Source organism: Pipistrellus kuhlii, unplaced genomic scaffold (assembly GCF_014108245.1).
Source record: "Pipistrellus kuhlii isolate mPipKuh1 unplaced genomic scaffold, mPipKuh1.p scaffold_m20_p_4, whole genome shotgun sequence".
NCBI lineage: Eukaryota > Metazoa > Chordata > Mammalia > Chiroptera > Vespertilionidae > Pipistrellus > Pipistrellus kuhlii.
In genome coordinates, this window is record NW_023425540.1 from 78,000 (window position 1) to 86,297 (window position 8,298).

Consider the following 8,298-nt stretch of genomic DNA (forward strand, 5'->3'; position numbering starts at 1 on the left):
AAAAAGCAGCAAGAGGAAAGCATTTAGTTACCTACAAGGGAGTGCCCATATGACTGTCAGCTGATTTCTCAATAGAAACTTTGCCAGGCAGAAGAGAATGACAAGAAATATTCAAAGTGATGAACAGAAAGGACCTACAATGAAGATTCTCTACCCAGCAAAGCTCCCATTTAGAACTGAAGGTCATATAAAGAGCTTCACAGACATGGAGGAAATGCTAAAAGAGTTAATCACAGGAAATGTTAAAAGGTCTTTAACAAGAAGAAAAAGATTCAAACTATGAATAATAAAATGTCAATAAGTATATACCTATCATCCATATGTTCATTGCAGTATTATTTACAATACTCAGGATATGGAAGCAACCTGAGTGTCCATCAACAGATGAATGGATACAGAAGTGGTGCAGGTACACAACGGAAATGATGGCCATAAAACGAAGGAAATCTTGTATCTGCAACAACATGGATGAACCTAGATGGTATCACAATGACTGAAATAGAAGAGCAGACAAACACCACATGGTTTCACTTAAATGTGGAATCTAGAAAACAAAATGATCAAGCAGAACAGAAACAGATGCAAAAAATACCCCAAAACACCAAAAACAAACAAACAAAACAAACACAGACTGATGATTTCCAGAAAGGAGGGGGTTGGGGAACTGGGTGAAAAGGTGAAGGGACTGAGAAGTACAGATTGGTGGTTGCAGAACAGTCACAGTAATGTAAAGTACAGCAGAGGGAATACAGTGAATAATGTTGTAATAGTCAGGTGAATACTGGACTTATGGGGTGATCCCTTCATAAGTTATGTAAATGTCTACTCACTAGGCTGTATACCTGAAACTAATATAATATTGTACATCAACTATAATTGAAAAATAAAAAATATATATTAAAAAAATAAAAATAGATCTCTCCTCCCCCACTCTCCCCTTACACACACACACACACACACACACACACACACACACACTAGATAAAACAGTGGAATGGATGGCGGGCAATTGTTTTCATTTTGTTTTTTGTTTGTAATTTGAAAATATGGCAAGTCAGTTGTGACGATGCTGATCATAAGTTCTGATTGGTAGTTATGAGATTGCTGCAATTCCAAAAGAAATGATTATATAATAAATGAAGTTTATTTTGAGAAAAATACTTGAAAGCACAGTCTCTAAAGAAGGAAACCATCAGCCGTCCTCCCTGAAGAAAAGCCCAACACAACGCAGGCACCGTCACTGAGGCAGGTGGCATGGAGGCTGGGTCTGTGCTCCACAGGCTGGCACCACCACAAAATGTAAGTTTTCACATGTCATCTCATCCCATTTTCACAACAGCCTTGAGGGGTTTTTAAGTCTTTCAGCTGAGGGTTCTCTGGCTCAGAGACCTAATAGCAAGGCCACATGCTAATACTCATCACAGCTGACAAGACTGTAGGTCAGCTATAGGTTTCCTAAGAATTAAACACCTAAAAATGCTTGTTTGTGCACCAGCCCTGTGTAGAAGGAAAGCTCTATGAATTTCTCTCAACCCATATTTTTATGTTTCTTTCTAATTATTTTTAATAGTTTAAGAAACCTTCAAAGTAACTTGAGATTTCACCTTTCAGCAAAAGAGGTGAAAGCTGAAGCACAAACGGCAATGTTCAGTAAGAAGGAAACGCAGAAACGCAGTCATTAATTCCTATTTTCTCCCAGGTAAACTCTGCTATGCACTTAGTCCATTAGTGACCCAGGGTAGCAGCATGCCCAACTCAGTAAGTCAGGTCAAGATCTTCTCTGCAAGCCTTAAAGTCACTGTTTTTCTTTCCTTCATAGCAATTATTTATATTTCTAATAATGCATTTATTAGTGTGGGGTTTTTCTGTTTTTAATCTAGACTGTAGGCATCAAATGTTTTTATTCACCATTGAGTCCTGGGTCTGTAAGTATAATAGGCCCTCAATAATTATCTGTTGAATAAATGTGAATGGCTGTATTTCTCTATCTATATATCTATAAAATATAAAAGTGTCCCTCCAACTAGTTGCTATGACATGCAATGACCACCAGGGGCAGACGCTCAATACAGGAGCAGCCGTGACATGCACTGGCCATTTACAAAGAAACAGCACCATGGACCTGGCGCCCACAAAGCAACACTTGGCTTCCCCCAAGTGGGACACAGGCCCCACCACCACCCCAGAGCGACAGCCCACCAAATTACAGCTGACACTGCCGAGACCCCATGGCACAAAATGTGGCCCCAGCCCAGCCCAGTCCAGCCTGGACATGGTCACTGTGATCACCGGGTAATGACATCATGGAGCAATGCCTGGCTTCCCCTTCCTAGTGACTAGCCTCCTTGCAGTTTCTTCAGCCCAGGAGCATGACTTTATAGCCAGATGCAAACATTTCACACTTTAAACAAATGTCTGAAGGTTTTCCTGTGTCTCATCTCATTTGATCCTCACAGAAGTCCTAGAGTAGGTAGATAGGAGACTCAGTGGAATCCTATTTTCTTTTCATTAGCCAGAAAACGGAGATTTAGAAAGTTTAGAAACTTGCCGAAACCGGTTTGGCTCAGTGGTAGAGTGTCGGTCTGTGGACTAAAAAAGGTCCCGGGTTCGATTCCAGTCAAGGGCATGTACGTTGGTTGCGGGCACATCCCCAGTGGGGGGTGTGCAGGAGGCGGCTGGTTGATGTTTCTCTCTCATCGACGTTTCTGGCTCTCTATCTCTCTCCCTTCCTCTCTGTAAAAAATCAATAAAATATATTAAAAAAAAAAAAAAAGAAAGTTTAGAAACTTGACCCGACTGAAAAGAAGAGATGGTGGACCTTGAAAATTACTTCAGTTTTTCTCACTGATCAGAATATAGTCAAACACCTCTGCAGTTACATATTTTACCCTTTGTTCTCCCTGTGTGATCTACAATAATAATCTACTTCATGTTGATATTTACTGCTGTGTTACTGACAATTACCTGAAAGAAAAGTTGGGGTACTTCACTGGGCTGGAAAAGTTTAGCTACATCAGAAAGCAGGTCTAATTAAGCAAGTTTATTCTATGTATATAAAAGGCTAAGTTGACTCTCGCATGTGTGATACATATAAAGCTCTTGCTGGTGCATGCGTGTGTTTCAGTCTGTCACTATTGATCATGAATGTGGTTGACACTCTATTATAGAGGAAGCGAATAGCAATATTAAAATACTTCTAATTAATTTCCTTTCAATGTGCACAAACTCGTGCACTGGGCCACTAGTGTATGTATAAATGGGTAGATGGATAGACAGACAAAGGAGGAAGTCAGGAAATGGGTCGGTCATTTTGGACTGCTAGGATTGAAGAAGGCTTCAGATGTGACCTGGGATTTAACCTGGGCTTTGGGAAGGAAGCAAGAGTAGGATCTCAGCCCACATATTGAAATACACAACCTTTATTACAGCTTTAATTTTTCTGTTAAGTGCATTCAAGGAGATTCATTCTAAATCGAGCCTCCCAGCTTTCCTCTTCAACACCTGTGGGTAAAGGAGGCATGGCTATGTTAAGCAACAGAGCTAATGAAAAGAGGAAATGAAAACCATTCTTAAATGAATAGAGTCCCACTTCCTCTCCGGCTTCCTTTAATATGATGTATCGTCATACAAAAATGTTTCACTAGAAAGGACTTTTTACTAAAAAGGAAAATTAAGCCGAATTCACCTTCCCCACAGACCTGCAGGATGCATGAGAAACAGTGGGAAAGGGTTACTTAGGGCTGAGAAATAGTTTGCTTCTCTGCAGAACATCTGGAAATGCGACTCAGACAGTGTTTCTCCTGCTGAACCCGAGAACCCAGGCCTTTGGCTCCCTAATTCACAACCATATGTTCCCTGCCTCGCCTTGCAGATGGCCGAGTTTTCAACTTCTTATAAAACTCTCTCTTTTGACAACGACTAAGGGGGTTATAGGAACCCAACAAGGCTTCCTCTTTGTGCATGTCTCCATCTTACTTTTTCTAAGTTCTCTCCCCATGCACTTTTCCTCCCCTCTTCCAAATGTTTATCTGAGGTTTAATTGGTTGATCTAGCAAATGAGAAAGTAATTATCCCTTTGCATTTGCTTTTACATCTTTTGGTTTCAGAAGGAGACTCTCCCTTTATGGCATGTCAGGTTTCTCCTTGCTCAGGACATCCCAATAGTCTTCTTGATCCTCCCTAGGACAGATGGACCTTGCTCCAAGGCCATCCCTGCAGCCCAGAGCAGATGTCTGTGTGCACTACCTTTACGAGTTTCCCATCTCCTGATTTGAGATTTTAAAAATCCTTTGCTAAGAGGTCAAACCTCATTCATTGCATTCCTCCTCCTGAGCTCTGAGCAACACAGTGCTCCGTTTGGTATACAGGGACGCTGAGCAGGTGGTCTCAGGGACCAGCGGAGCACTAGGCAGCTTCCAGGCCCCGGGGGGCTCATGGCAGCCCCGCTAGCCCTTGCCTTTGTCACCAGCAGGGACTTAGGGTCCAAGAGGTGACGGATCGCCCAGCTCCCACGATTTGCAGCCTTAACTATTCAGGAAAGCCAATCTGTCCTTAAAAAAGGGAAATACCACAGGGCCAGGAAGCATTGGTTTCCATGGCAACGGCATGGGTCAATGGCAGAGTCACACCTTCAGCAGCCTTGAATGCATCTGCAACTACCATCTCCTGCGCTTCCTTTTGTGTGAGCCTCTCTCCTTTGCTCAGTTCCCATCTCTGCTGGGAGAATCTCAAACAGCAAAATTGCAGGAGCTGAATTTAAAGTAAAAGCTGCAGAGCCTTAGTAAGACTCCATAGCTGGGCCTGCATGGCTCAGTGGGTGAGCATCAACCCATGAACCAGGAGGTCAGGGTTCAATTCCAAGTCAGGGCCTCATGCCAGGATTGCAGGCTCGGTCCCCAGTAGGGGGCATACAGGAGGCAGCCCATTAATGATTCTCTCATCATTGGTACTTCTCTCTCTCCCTCTTCATTCCTCTCTGAAATCCATAAACTATATATAATTTTAGACACCACAGAGCTCTGCTTATTTGGAAACTCAGACAGTGCTCGCTGATATCCAGGTCTATATCCTGAACCTCAGAACCTTTCTTCCCACCTTCTGTCCCAGCTTAGAAATTCAGCTTAGAAATTCATGGCTTGCAATATCCAGTGGCTGAAAAGTCCGCGTCATTCTCTCTTCCAAGCCATGTGCCTTGTGGACACCAGCTTTGTCAGGCAAAGCCCCACCCTGTGCCAGGGGCCTAAGCTCACGGGACTCCTGCCTCTCATTTTTCTCGTCCTCACACTACAGGTACGTGGCGTGTATCTCCTTCAGGATCTTGAACACATCCCATGCTCTGGGCTTCCTTGTCTCTTTCTGGAACACTGTTCCCTCAGCCTCTGCCTGGCTGGCAGGTGTCTTGTTGTGGGAGAGCTAAATGGGATGAGCTCACTAGTTGGGCGTCTGCGAGAAGAGCGTCCGGCCGCCAGGCAGCCATGTCCCAAGTTCAGGCAGGTGGGAGGCCGGGCAGGCAGGTCAGAGACCCATCACTCCCTGCCTAGGGCACAGGGATCAGGTATCTGCTAGCAGCTAGCTGGTGTCTGCATTCAACCAGGTTATACACGCAAACACTTCGCTCTTCTTACAGCTAACCTTGTTAGCAGTAATGGGGGTCGAAGAGAACAATGGAGATTGTATTCAGTTTCTCTTTTCAGCACATGCTCCATGCTTGTCCTCCCCTGTTTCCTATTCTCTTTTGTCTTCCTCTCGTTTTCACCCCTTGCCAAGTCTCCTCCTCCCTCTTCCTCCCTGCACCCCTTCAGTTTCTGTGTCCTATCTGCATCCTTTATTACATTTCTCTGCCTTCTTAAAGACCCAGGAGTCAAGCTGTCTCTGCAAGATAAAGAAAGTCTGTCCACATCTATTGAGAATAGCCGTTTGGATTTGTGTTGTGTTACTAGCAAAAGTGACCACATTACCACGATTATGAGGAAGGATGTCGGGGGAGGGAGAGGAGACAGCGCGTGTGGCTTGTGGTGTAAAGCGCGGGCTCATCTGGCCTGCGACACAGATCTGGGCTCTGGGACCACGGCCAACAGCGGCAATGGCACCTGCTCTCAGCTGTGACCTGAACCCCTCCCCCCTCTGCCTTACACTCTGCGCCGAGGTGACGGCCGCTCCACCATCCTGGTTCTGCCTCAACCACAGAAACCTTGCACGATAGCCCCCCTTACTGCTCAGGCCAGACCTCCCAGGGCTTCTCCAGGGCCAGCCTCTCTGGTAACCCCCCCCCCACACACACACACACCAGGACTCTGGCTGCTGCCGCCCAGATCCCTGTCCTCCCAGCCCCTCCCGGCCCTCCCAGCACAGGCACTGGGGGCCTTGGTCAGGCTGTCCCCGTCACAGGGGCTGTGGAGGTCTGGGGAGTGGTTCCTCTAGCAGAAGGCGTCCTCCTGGGCCTTGAACATGGCCCCGTGCTCTGTCCAGAGAGCGCTGTAACCATTTCTCTGGAGAAGGCAAAAGGAGCCATTTCTAACCTTTATGTGTTTTTATCACAAATTTCCACCTGGCCCCTCGCAGTCATTCATTCCTCAGCAGTGTCTCCTTTCAAAACGCAAATGTCATCACATCCCTGCTGTGCTGGCCTCTGAGCCACACACCAGCCCTGCAAGCAGCTGTCTCCGGGTCCTCCTGCAACCCCACCCAGTGTCACCCCCATTGGTGCCACCACAGGCCCCCACTACACTCAGCTACACTGTGTCTTAGGTCCCCAGAGTGCCCCAATCTTTCATGCCTCTGATCCTCCCCCTAAGCTGGCCCCATCCTGCCCATCACATTTACACAAATAACTGTTTCTTCCTTGTCTCAGTTCAAGTCTGTCCTCAGAGAGGCCCCTTTGACCTTCTTAAATCCAAACCTGCTTTCCATCCCAAGTCCATGGCTCTCAAAAGCAGAACACATTTTCTTTCCTTTAAAGCACCTGCTATACATTTTCCTTGTGCCACTTGGGGTCCACTTGGGGGGGGGGGGGCACAAAACACAAATCAGATCGTTTTAACAGGGAGAATCGAATATAGAAAATTGGCCAAAAAGGAACTGAGGGATGGAAAAGTCAGGAATTAAAGACGGAGGCAGGTGGGGCAGGAAGCAGCCAGAGCAGAGGGCTGGGACCACCAGGACCAGAAGGGGGCACCAGCAGGGCCGGACCAGACCTGGGAGGGGCCCTGGAGAGTGGCTCTCAGCCCAGGGGTGGGAGGGTGCTGCCTGGCAGGTGCTGGCATTGCTGACCCACAGGTGGAGGGACTGGTGGCGGGAGGGCTGGAAGGAACGAGCATCTGCAACTGGCCGTGATGCTGGGTCAGTCACAGGATGGCAGGACCCAGGAACAGGTCCCCAGGGGTCTCCCTCAGCCCACCTAGTCAGAACCCGATTCGGGTCCATCTGTGTGTGGGGGAACAGTGCCTGCGGGCACAGCCCAGCCAGCCTCGCGGGGTGGAGAGGAGGGGTCAGCTCACTCGCCAGCACGGCTTCTGTTGGTTTTTACTGAATTTTCTTTCTGGGACCCAGGCCTCTTCCCCCCTCTCCCCAGCCCCACGGCCCAGCTCAGTGAGAAGCAGACAGAGGCACTCAGTACATTCTCCTTGGACGGACACATTCGTTTAAAAACAAAACAAACAACAACTGCTTAGCAAAATGTGCATTCTTGTCCCCTGAACAGGAATGAGTGCCTTGGACTCGATCCAGACCCTGGCGGACTCTGAGTGTGAGGCACTTGGCATTCGTGAGGAGTTCAAGGCCTTCTCCTGGGACATCGCACATATAACGTGCCACAGCACACTGTGTGTAAATGGGCAGCAGAATCCGGAGGTCAGGACAGGAGGAGGACAGTGTCCTGGGCTGGCAGGCCCTGCAGAGGCTCTGACCAGAGGCAGGTGAGCGCGATCAGGAAGGGGGCAGGGACCGCCAGTGGGCCTTTCCAGGTGGCTGTGAGGAAGCAGAGAAGTCCCCGGGAGGGAAATGGAAACCAGCTGTGGGAGCCAGGAATCCCGCAGTCAGAAATGCATCAGGTCTTCTGCAAAGGCTACAGACTGATGTGGCCCTTGAAGGTGTTTCGGGGAGACATTGGCAGCGTCCTGGGGAACTGCGGGCCTAGCAGGCAGGGAGGGGGCGCAGGCAAAGGGGGACTCAGGCAGGGAGGGGGCGCAGGCAGAGGAGGGGGGCGCAGGCAGGGAGGGAGCGCAGGGCGGGAGCTGAGACTCCTCCCCAGGCGCCCACGGAGACTGGGCAGGACCCAGTGACCTTCCACGGGAAGCCCAG